Below are 12,868 nucleotides of genomic sequence, written 5' to 3' on the forward strand. Positions count from 1 at the left end.
TTTATTCAATTATTCATGCAGCCATTGGGTAGAGGAGCTGCACATTTCAATTTCACCCCAACTGCTTGCAAGTTTACAGTTAGGAAGAACTGCTGTAAGGTCCAGTGAGCTCAGGACTGCCTGCCCCTATACTACTACAGTGTCAGTTAAGGGCAAGGTGTTAAGGAATTTTACGTACTTGGAAAAAAGTACTATTCCAAGATGAAATAAAAGATCAAGTGATTTTTGCTAGTGACTGTGGTCCCCCTTTAAATTGCATTACCAAAAAATTGGCATTCTCTGTCTTACTATTATCGTTAGGCTTTTAGCTACTATGGTTTTGTTTATCTTCCTTAAAAGGAAAACTATAAAAGCTAACCTTAATGCTAGATTTTACAATGTTTACTGAGCTGCTTTTTAAAAATTTTCTGAGCTTGTAAAAGTATAATTATCGTATCCTAATAATTATAACAGACGACATTTCTCTTCCTCATCACACTGTTTGATCTAAACTGCATATTTCTGATCTTCTTGTCAAAGACAGAGCTGTTTTCTTGGGAATATTTTGAACTTTGATGAAAGTTTTATGACACTTCCAACAAAACATGCTGCTCATTAAAGTTTTATATAGAGAGAGCTCTATCTGCATTGTTTTCAAATTGTAAATATCTCATAATTGTCATCAATGAGTAGTTGATGAAATACCTGTTCCCAGAAGCTTGTATCTGCAGACAGGAGCTTGGTGTCTCAGATGAATATGTGCTTTCAGTGTCCCAGAGTACCAAGACTTGGCTCTTTTTGTTTGGTTATGGCGATGGTCCCAAAAGTCAAACAATGATGAAACTGATGATTTATTTATAACATTTTGCAAGGCATTTGCAGAGGAAACAAATTTTGTAGTATTTAAATATCTTATTCAAATCTTTCTCTTTGTCATAAGAGGTACCAGGAGATTAGTGTCCTGTTAGTTTCCTTCATACAGTTTTTATGAGTCAAAACTTACACATCTGTCTTTGGATAGTAGTGGCTAGCAATGGTTCCTCAACTATGTGAACATAAGTAGCAGTTCTGTTTAATCAAAGAGCATTCAGCTCAGACAACTGGCAGCTGACACAAATGCTAATTCTCCTTAAGACTTCAGCCTCAGGGAGTCATCCCAAAACAAACAAACAAGAAGATGTAAGTGTATATGTGCATGTGTATATGTATACAAGGTTATTTCAAAAACATACTTGACATATGTCAGTTTCAAATCACTCAATATTTCTTGTAGCATCTTGGGTAATTGTAGAGAGAAAATGCCCCATTTAATGAAATACTGTTCCCTTTTGAAAGCACTTGGGTAACTTGACTCCAGACAGCATGAGGTTTTATCTTGTTGTTATGAAGATATAAAGACATTATTCAGATTTATTTTTTTTTAAGAGACAGTCCAATTAAAAATGAGAACATTATTATTTGATAGTTACCTAATTAGAACAAATTGCATTTTTCTTTCCTTCTAACAACAAGAGGAATACCTGTCTGTTTCCCTTCTGGCTCCATGGTATGTGCACACACTCAGAGGAAGCAGATGATGTGTCTCAAAGGCCATGTACACGCCACACAGCTGAAAGTAGTAATCCAGGTGAGTTGGATGGAGACTAAAATGCTTTTCCTCAGATGAGGTGTATGCTTTGCATATTGACAAGTGGTATTTTTCCTGTATCACCTCCTGAAGGTGAATTTTTGTCTTCATTGACGATGCAGGGAACCTAGGGAAATTGTCTGAATTTAGCTGGGTTAAGTGGTGTGAGTACCTCTTTCAGTCATAAAAGTAGAACATAGACGCTCATTTAAATTGTAGTGCTAGCAGAGCTACAAAACAATGATAATCACAATATAATTAGAATCTGTATCATGAGAAAGTTATGTATATGAAAGTGTTAGAATGACAATAAACTTCAGAAAGACAGATTTAATAAAATGAGGGAGCTCATCAAAAATGCCCTAAGGAAAAGTAAACTCCTTAGATATAGCATTTATTCTACTTAAGGAAACAGTAATGGTGTCTCAGGAGGTATTGTACTGCTGAACAAAATGAGAAATAGGAAGACAAGGAAGAAACTTACATAGCTAAATAGCAATTTTAAGTGATTGAACCAAGCAGAAATCCTTCAAAATTGTATCAACTGTAGAAAATAAACAGGAAATAAAATAAATAACAACAATAAACGTGTATGAAGAACACAAGAAAGGTCAAAATAAATTTCCAGAGTAAGTAATGAAATACACAAAGAGAAATAAACCCTCTCTTTAAATACATGTATTAAAATAGAAATGCTGGACCTGATGGATAAAACCCTATTTTGCTTATGTGAAGTATTATAAGAGATTCTGTTGGGACAAAAAAAAAAAAAAAAAAAAAAAAAAAAAAAAAAAAAAAAAGGTAAGGAAACAAAACTGGTAGATTTTTGGGGACAGATATTTGGCATAAGCCTTTCCAAGTGAATTCAGCTATGAAATGTCTGAATATCCATCAAAATAATCCCAAAGACTGAAGAGATTTGGTTATGTCTGTATATAAGAGGGTTTTTAAACTATTAAGAGGTCTAATCCTCACTAAAATACAATCACAGAATGTCTGTAAAATCCTTGTGGAAAAAGGTCTAAGCTGGACAGTGTTTTCAGTATGGGAATTGTGTTTCAGTAATTGTTTTGTATTTTTTTGAAATAGCAGTGGATATAGAATAACTGAATGAATTGGACTTTAAGTAACTGAGGCAGGTAAAATATTTGTAAAAGCTGTGTTCCAATGCTTTACTCTTCCAGCCAGTTAAGCATTGGAACAAAATATTCCAATGCTTAACTACCCTCTCTGTGAAGAAATTCTCCTAACGTCCAAACTAAACCTCCTCTGGCACAACTTTAGGCTGTTTCTTCAAATTTTATCACTTGCCACCTGAGAAAAGAGACTGATACTCTCCTCTCTGCAACCTCCTTTCAGGTAGTTGTAGAGAGCTATGAGATCTTCCTGAGCCTCCTCTTCTCCAGACTAACCAATCCCAGTTCCCTCAGCCACTTCTCATAAGTCTTGTTTCCTAGTCCCTTCTTCAGCTTCCTTGTATCTCTCTGCACATGCATGCACATGCACATGCTCAGTATTCTTCTTGTAATGAGGGGCTCAAAACTGAACACAAGACACCAAAGAGAAGATGTTGCCTGTAAGAAAAAGTGGCAAGAAACCATCCTTGTATGGTACTAATTAACCTCAGATGTGAATGGCAAAGGAAAAAAAGGATGGGTGAGATGAATGAGGGTTTACCATGGATGGAAAAGCATAAAGAATAGCATGTTAAAGAATGACTTCCAAACTGACTATTTTAGCATGGCTAAGTCACTGCCACTGTAGAAACCTCAGGGGAAAAAAAATGATAAAAATAAATAAATAAATAAATAAATCTTTGCTAAACACAGCTTCAGGAAAAAAAAAATATATATATTTGAATTCATAAAGGCCAAATGGAAGGAAATCATAAGGAAAATATTGTAATATATGTCTATAAATAAGTGGTGAAGGCTTATCTAAGTTATGTTCGTTCCCCTCTAAATATTGAAAATTGACTCATTTCACAGAATTCACAGAATTTCCTAGGTTGGAAGAGACCTCAAGGTCATCGAGTCCAACCTCCAACCTAACGCTAACAGCCCTCCACTAAACCATATCCCTAAGCTCTACATCTAAACGTCTTTTGAAGACTTCCAGGGATGGTGACTCCACCACTTCCCTGGGCAGCCTGTTCCATTGCCTCACAACCCTTTCAGTGAAGAAGTTCTTAAATTTGAAATATTCTCTTATATGAAAAGAGTTAAAAAGACCTGAAAATACTATTTTAGAGAAGAAATACACAGTAAGGTTGGCAGAAATGTGGCTTAGAATTCATTTACTTATTTAAGTATTTAGATACTGAATTAGGAAAAAAAGCCCTATAGCACGAATACTTCTTTGGTAAATACTGCAAAATTCATTTTAGAAACACAAATCGGTTTCCAAAAGTACAAATGCTCCTAGGAGTTAATAGCTGACCTTATGATGGTCTGTAACCTAAATAATGAAACTCTTCCCCTTTCTTTTCCTCGACTTCATTGTACCAGAAGCAGCTGTTTACTGTTGAGAACTGTAAATACTGAAAAAATCCTGTGGCTGAAATACCACAGCCCTGAATAACTAGAGCCATTTTGCATTTGATCAAATTGGGGCCTTAGAAATGGGCAGGGCAGTTTTTTATCTTTAGGTTGTACAACAAAATTATTAATCAACACCATATAGGTGTCTGTTTGAATCATGTTTATTTTCTTGTAGATGATTTAGGCATTACTAGTGGTAATTATTACAGACACGGTAAAAAACAACAAAAAAGCACAGTTAAAAAAAAAAAAAAGTGCATTGAAATCTAAGGATGCGGTGTAACATCATTCAAAGACAATAGTACCTAGCCAACTTTTTTCAAGTAGATTTCTTAAGCGTGGCATGAAAAAATATACATATATAATCACAGATAAAGTTTATTTAAAGGGGAAAATATCATAGTGCACCCATGAAATATTTTATGGCATAATTTGGAACTTTTTAAAGAATCATTTCAATGTAAAGTTTTAACTATATATGTACACATACTTACAGAAATATATGTTCATTTATATATACATGTACACACATAACATTTTATAATATAAATACAATTAAGATGACAGAGGGAACAGAAATAAGAAAGAAAAAAATAATCTTGAGCTGTGTTGATAAATGTAAGTGCTTTGCTGGCCATGTCCTTCCTTTTGTTGTTATCTTTTTCTCCAAAGCATACTAGGAACCATCTTACATTCTTCCCTGGTCCACAGGTCCCATCAATGGGAGCTAGGGAAGGTTAGCTAATTCAGACACAGCCTTGCTGCAAGCACAGTTCTGCCGCAGGCTTAAGAAGGCTTTTCCCCTCAGTCTGAAGGGCTTATTGAAAAAGGAAATCAGGAGCTACTTAACTCATCCAGTTCACTGCTGTAATTAAAAAAATATGATGCTGCAAAAAAAGTCAAGTTGAAGTACTATGAACTATGCGTGCCAAATGAAGCTAGAATATACAGTATCTACTTTAGTTCATAAATCTGACACAACCTTTATATTTAGTCTCTGTGACCTTTTCTGAATTCCTAGTGATTTTTGGTAACTGACTCTCTTGTGTTATGTTTTTCTGTGTCTACTGCTTTGTACATGACTGGCTAAAACACAAGGATGAAAATACTTTAAAGAATACACCCCACTGCAGATACTAAATTATAATTATGTCCCAAATGAGAAAAGCATCAGCTTCAAGAAAATGCAAAAAGTAGAAGTAAAAGAGGATAAAGTACCCCTTCACAGCCTTTCACCCAAGAACATGAAGTCCGTAGACACCAACTACATACCTTACATGGATGAACTGCCAATATACATAGAAATTAGTTATATTTGAAATCATGAGTTGACTCAGTAGAACTTGGACAGTAATGCCATAATGCTTCCAAAATGTTCTCTGTGGGAGAGGTGTGGGATGGAATGGTGATATAAAACAAAATGTGGTGCTCAATAACTGCTCAAGTCTACATGGCGTTAAAATAAATAAATAAATAAATAAATTTTATTTTCAGAGATGCTGAGCATCTGCTTGCTTAAATTGAAACTATGCTATATACCTCTCAAAGTGAAACACAAGTTATGCTTGCAAGTTTAGGTACAGATAAACAGCTTCAAATATAAATAACTCAGTTCACTAAGATGTAAAAGCAGGGATTCAACCTATGTTTAAGAGCATGATAACCAACATAGCTGGTGTATTTTCCTGTCTTTGTTTAATGCTTGCCATCTACAGAGATACCAATTTGTAGTTCATATGACCCTGCCTGTATCCCATACACTTTTATATGTAAATATTATTGGCCTCAAGACACTTTATATTCAATATAGAAATATATATATCTATATATATCTATATATATATATAGATATATTATTTTTTTCAGGAGACTGAAAGACCTTTTTTTATAAAGGTCAGGACTAAAAATTGTCTCAGGATGGGAAGCAGGGCCACAAAGTCACCTCACTGGAGTCCGGAAAGACCCATCTCTGTGGCACATTTACGCCATGCATTTGAATTTCATATCAGTTGTTTCCCAAGTAGTATTGACAAGACATAGCTCTATGTCTAGTCCTAGAGGCAGTGTAGATGCGTTATTTAACTGTCTCAGAAAAATTGGGTGTGATGCTGTGGTCTTATGGCCCAGTGTCCATGTGTTAGTGCAGTGAGAATCAGATCATGTCTCTTTGCCTTATTCTCCACAGCCTAGTGTAGATGTGCTCTGGGAGCACGTGCCTCCCATCATCTTCAGAGAGTCTGTGGAAGCATTCCTGGACATGGTCAGTGGAGTGGTCCAGCAACAATATTATGGTAAGCTGCTGCATGATTGTTTACAAACACCTCATGAAAGGCAAAACTGTATCTATGAAACTACCCTTTTAATCACAAACAAGTGGATAAATTTATTATAATTTTGGTATTATAAAACATGCTAGTATTTGAACAATTTCTAATACAACTCAAAATACCTTGTGAACATCTACTTGTATGATCTTAGGATAGGTGCTATGTAATTTGTCCTGCAATTCCACTATTAAAATCAATTGAAGTGAATTGCTGAAGAAAACGTGAGTATTTGATCTAAAACATTTATAAGTCTTCTAATGCTAGAAAGGGCCACATAGGTTAAATCACTTCATTTCCTCCTTTTTGTTCCCCCCAGTAATTTGATTAATGCAGATGACTTCCCACCACAGGGGCACACAGATCTGGAATCACTCAGTTCTATGGTGAAATACTGGAAGTGTTCCTATTCCTACCATGGTACAAATGCAAAGACCATACTGAGGAATATATCATGACAAATGTGACTGAAGTAAACATGCTTTTGTTTGTGCATCTTAAAATTATTTTATCTTAAAATATCAGGACTTCTTGTCACTGCTCTCTGCTGTGCACTTAATGTACTGGAAAGATATTTAATGATTCTTTAAAATAGAGGAAATGGACAGTTTAAAACTAGCTGGCTTGTGACAAATTCAGAGATGTTAGAATTGCACTGCAATTAATAGTAATTTCAAATAATTTTACTTGAATGGGCATGTGCTTATAGCATAGGGACTGACTGAATTTGGAAATAAATCAGACCAGATAGCGTATTATGCCCACCTATTTGTAGTGAAATTACCAAAACTCTATCTACGTTGGAGCTTGCTGTTCCCACCCAAATTCCCCAATTTCCCTTTCAGATGGAGCAAGAGAGTTAAGATTGGGGAATGATACATGCCCCAGAGATATCTGGTTATGGTGTCAGTGTGATCAGAAGGTTGAATCAGACTCTTAGAGTTGTCTAATGTCATAGTTTTATTCTCTGTGGGCCTCAAGCTTGGCCTATGTAAATTGCTTTTGGGTATTATGGCTAACTTCAGCGGACACTAAGCCTTTTTTCAGAAGATAATGCCTTTGTATATGGAAACATGACGTCTAGCTGAGAGATTTGCAAGACAGTGAAGCTGTCTGGTTCTGCCTGAGGGAGACTCTTCCCTGGCCATTCCCACCTTCCCGCTTGGGTCAGAGCCCACTGAGCTAGAGGTTCATTCAGAAGGGCCTGGGAAGGGTGTTCTTACATCATAATCTCACAGCAATACTGTGGTATCTAAGACTAAAATTTACACGTGTGCTTCTTCACTTTTTGTGTCCTGGATGTTCCTATGGAATTGGCTGTTTACATTTTTTAAAAATCACAGTCCAAACAATACCTATGCAGTTATCTCTCTGAATGTTAACTGAAAAGATTTAGAAGGCTAAAACAATTTTTTCTTTCTCAATTATAATAATGCTTAAGGCAAAGGCCTATGTGTTTCAGAAAACAGAAAGGTAAACAATTTCCAAATTTTTGTTACTCTGCTCGTCCATCAATTTCCCCTTAAACTTCAGTCTGTGACATCCCAAACCATATTTTTTCTGTTAATATTTCCTCCTGATTATAAAATCGTGATTTTCTAATCTGGGAACAATAGGTACACCAGAAACTGCATATGCAATCTTGCAGCTGACCAAGACAGTTCTCATTTTGAAATCTGACCCCTAAATACTCTAGCAGTTGTTTTCCTGTTCATTAAAAATATGAGAGAGATCAAACAAAACACCTTCCTGGAAATTGCAGTCCATTGTCAGAAGTAAAAGAGCAGCTGGTGTATTATCTTCTGTGAATTGCTCACTTATCTCTAAGATAAATACGTATGTATTTGCAATAATATGTTCCAGACTTTGCTAAAATAGGCCTGTGGTTCTTTAAGTGTTATCTGGCATATTGTATACCTACATATGTAACCCTTATGCTTCAGAGATTAGGATGATTATCAGAATACAATACTGGCTGCATGTGCACAAGAAGTAAGCATCTTTCCTCTCGTGGAAAAATCTTGTAATGAGGTGCTTGACCATGTCACAACAGCTACAAACAGTACAAATGTACTCAGTAGGAAAGTGCTGTCTGTATTCTAGGTAGAATAGTATTGTACTGCCTTTATTATTATTGCTTTTATAACCTAGGTCATCTATATTCTTCAGTAAAGTTGCATTCAGTCAACTTTGGACCTAAGTGTCGGTTTGTTTCCGTAACTTATAATATGGATCATATTGTCTGCATAACACAGTGAGCTTTTATGAGAAAAGATAATTCAGAAAGCATATTTTTGAAAACTCCATTTTGTCCTGATGTATTCTTCTCATTACTGTTGATTGATTTCTGACTATTTCTGTAAAGGCGGTGCTCCATAAAATCTCTACATTGTCTATGCGTTCAATGGGAAAGACATTTGCCCTGAGCTGCAAATGGAAATGAAAATGTATTGCAAAGGAAGGAAGGGGGGAGTGGGGGTGCAGAGAGGTGGGTTAAAGTTTGTAGCTCTGGAAGTCATAGTGGTTATGAAGAGGAAATTCTGGGAAAACATGTCATTGGATAACCATAATGATGAAAGGAGACTTCAAAAAAGAACCTATTTCTGCTGTTTCTCTGAAAGCAGAATCTTGGAATCTTGTTTAAATATCTACTGCCACAGGATCAGGATATTTGTATCGCAAAGAGCGATACAAATACTGGTGAAGGTGGATAAACTTGAGAGTTACATCAGAAAAAGATATATTGTGTGTTATTTGGTTTAATTGCAGTGAAATTAAACGAGAATTCTATTTTGAGTTATTATCTTGCATTAGACTAAGTATCTCAGAGTGATTTATAGATCTGAATGAGTTAAGTGAGAAAGATCATTACTACACCATTTTACATAAGCACATTTTTATATGCCAAAGAAACTACAGCTTGTTCCTCAGTGAAACCTCCAGTTAAAAAGCAAAATGAAACAAAACCAAAATCATGGATTCCAAAGGAGAGGGAGTTAGGAAAACGAGGATTTTAGAGACTTGCTTGATGGAGGCTTGCTTTCACTTTTTTTTTTTTTTTTTTTTTTTTTTTTTCTCACCTGAAACCAACAGCCTTATCACTACCACCTGGAAAGAAAAAAGTAATTTGTATCCACTTAAATTGTTAAATGGAAACCACCTAAGTTCATTAGAGCCCACTGGAAAAGAGTTGGTCACATAAGGTTTAAAGCAGAGGGGTATCCTTTCTCTCTTGGGATATTTTTGCAGCTTTTTATTTTGCTGGAATAGACTAGCTGATATTGACGTAGTCTCTGTGGGACTCTGTTGCAACGCTTGAGGAATGATGCTTTCACTGAAAGTAAGTTTTGTTGGGAGTGAAGCTGGTGTTGTTAACAGCCCTACCTAGATCTGAGTCCTATGAGTTAAAGGGTTGAAGAGAGTATGTGAATGTTTCTTGGTTAAACATATGCCTCCCTTCAACGGCATAATAACCAGACACAGAGGTCGGTGGTGCAGTATTTATCAATATAGGTGACTGAAGGGTATTTTGAAAGCTGAATCGTGATAACTGTTTAATGACTTAGATGAAGTTCCAGAAGTGGGAGTCATTTGAAATCTTTTTTTGTGATGTTCTCTCTGCCTAACTGGATAATGAAAAATATTAAAGGTAGGGTCATGCTCTTTCTGATAGACATATGTGTATGTTTCGCACATGTGTAATGCTGTTGTGTTCATGATGTTGCATGCATAAAGAAATGAAAGTGCCAGCAGCGAGACAAAGTACGTTGCTGGTAGCCACAGCAACAACAAAGCATAAGTTGGACCCTTAACGATTGGTAGCTTCACATCCATGACTGGAACAAGGAATGGTCTGAACTTTTTCTTATCTAGCAAAAATAATATCCTGTACGTGCAGCATAAGACTGCAGGTAAGCATTTAAACCATTAAAAATGCTGCTCCTTGTCGATCTGTGCCTCATGAGCTCAGGTCAGGGCTGTCTTCTCCAGCTCTATGTTGCTGTGGAGCAGTACAGAAACACCAGCTCAGTCTGCAGGAAGAGAGGCTTATGTTACGTAGGCTTTACAGATGGCTGATTTAGTACTGCCAGCTTGAAAAGCTGATGCTTTTTTTCTAAACACTGAAAACTAATTGTGTTAAGTCTTTCTCTACTTCTTTCTGTGACTCTGTAGATACTGAGCTTGCTTTTCACAGCAGGCAAGAAAACAGTAGTGTCTAGCTTGCTTTCTTGTAGCTTGTGGCATTTTTTGGTCTCTTCTTTTTCTTCTTCCTTTTTTTTCTTTTTCCTTTTTTTGTTGTTGTTGTTGTTTTCTTTTTGTTAGCCTCTTGGCAAGGAGAGTAACTTGTATGTTATTCTTAAATTCAGCAAGTGCATCAAAATTCACCATTACAGGCCTAACGCATCTCTCTTTTTTTTTTTTTTAGTGATGGGGAGGGAAGGGGTTCTAAGTTTCTGCCTTTGTGTGACAATAAGCCACAGAGCTAGATGGAGCCTTGCCTTAATCTGAGACATTTATAAACCATGCCAAAACAAAAGAGAAAACTGAAACATAGCGGAGCAGGGATGATGTGACTGATCTCTTGTCATGACTTCATAGAAAAGGGGAGACCGATGATAGAAGAACTGTGAGAAAGTCATTGTCACTGGATTTTGGGATACTGTCTTTGAAGGGAATTTGATTAGTTAAATGTTTTCCCAGCATACCTGCTGCATTGATTCTAAGACCAGCTCAGGTACAAGGCAGTTGCTGTCAGTGGAGAGTGCAAGACTTGAAACATACCTTGGCAAAATGTGTTAGTCCTTGAGCTGGGAGGAATATCTTTAAAAGAGAGGGGGTTATTCTGTCTCTGAGACTGTTTAAGAGATGGATAGTAATTCAGCTTTCCCTTTCATGCAGTTTCTCAAGTCCATAAACTCTATAATTTGCAAAATAAAACATTGGGAGTCCCTTTTAATTTTTTTTTTTTTTTTTTTTTTTTTTTTTTTTCTTCTTCCTATTAAGTTTGTTTATACAATGGATTTCAGATGCTGGCTGCTCTTTGAAAATTATTAAAACCAGTTCTGCTAAATGTAACTTGTCAGTGGGGCAGGGATTGCTAGCAATTCCCTAATGACACTGGTGATCTTATTACCTCACTTCTACAACATACCAGTCCTGAAATGGTCATGGAGTCAGAAAGTCGTGCATCCTTTTTTGTAAGCCTAACAATTAGATGCAGCTTTTGCTATTCTGAGATTCTGGTGAAGTATTTCTGGATGGTGAACTCCGATGCTTAGTCTATCATAATTAATATGCTCTAACTATATGGGATTTTAGGTTTCTTAAAATAATAAATGTATGAATTCGAATTCTATCTCAGAATGCTATTATATTTGGGACAGTTAGACACTTTTTAACTTAGTGATTTTAGGCTTTGACTATTACTGGAAAAATTACTCTTGGTTAGCAAAACTGTTTGTAAATGGTATACTATTTAAAAAAAAAAAATGTTACTGTGATGGTTTTCCATCTGTTTGGCACAGAATAGCTAAGCACTACTCCTTTCTTCCATGATGTTTTGCCTACATGAAAAAGAGCAACAAGAGCTTCAGAAGTTAGAAATTTAGATGAAAATTAGATGAATTCTAGTTCCTAGTACAAGAACCACAGTCTTGAGAGACTACTTGGTAAATTTTGAGTTTGCTGATGTCTGGAAAAAAATAACCCTGGATAATTCAGTAGAATTCCTGAAGAAAAATAAATAAATAAATAGAAATTTGACAATGGATGCTGATACTTCTGGGGTAGATACAGCAGGACCTTTGCGGTATACAATATTGTTTTACATGGAAAGGAGTAACCCCTTCCATAGTGTAATGTTTAGTAGTGTAATGTAGCCAGATTTCATCACAAATAGAAGTTTTCAGTTTTGTTTGCAAAGCCAGGCAAATTTGATTTACCCATAGATGCAGCTGCTGAGTTTGAGTTTAGTTCATGTAAAGTTATGAAAACTCACGTTAAAATTCCATCAGTTACTCCATTCCAGTTTATCTCCATTCATTGAATGTGAGAAGTTTTGGCATCTTGAAAATTTAAAATCCAGATTTCATAGCCTTTGATATAGTATACCTGTTTCTCATCCATTCATAATATGTAAAGGAATCTTGTACTCCTATAACCAGAAGGCACTTGAGGACAGTCTCCTGGGATTTGGAATATGACAGTGAGTTTCAGTTTCACTTTGATGTTTCATTTCATGACAGCCACAACAAATAACCTAAGGTAGCTCTCCTCTTCAAAGAGGAGATCCAATTCCCAACAACAGATGTGGTTTTTGTAGTATTCCTGCCAGGTATGATTTGGATAGCACTGTCATTAGCCTTTCAGATTTTTTTTCTCCTGTTTTCTGAATCATC

At 35.9% G+C, this 12,868-nt stretch overlaps 1 long non-coding RNA gene across 8 annotated transcripts in view; it reads left to right on the plus strand.

Moving 5' to 3' along the window:
* Nucleotides 1–9,618: 9,618 nt before the first annotated feature.
* Nucleotides 9,619–12,868, plus strand: part of LOC311436716 — a 149,683-nt gene continuing 146,433 nt past the window's right edge. For all 8 annotated transcript variants that reach the window (XR_014693050.1, XR_014693051.1, XR_014693052.1 and 5 more), the window contains exon 1: nt 9,619–9,810. This is a non-coding gene — a long non-coding RNA (uncharacterized lncRNA). The remainder of the gene's footprint in view (nt 9,811–12,868) is intronic.

Source organism: Aythya ferina (genome assembly GCF_964211825.1).
Source record: "Aythya ferina genome assembly, chromosome: 4".
Taxonomy (NCBI): domain Eukaryota; kingdom Metazoa; phylum Chordata; class Aves; order Anseriformes; family Anatidae; genus Aythya; species Aythya ferina.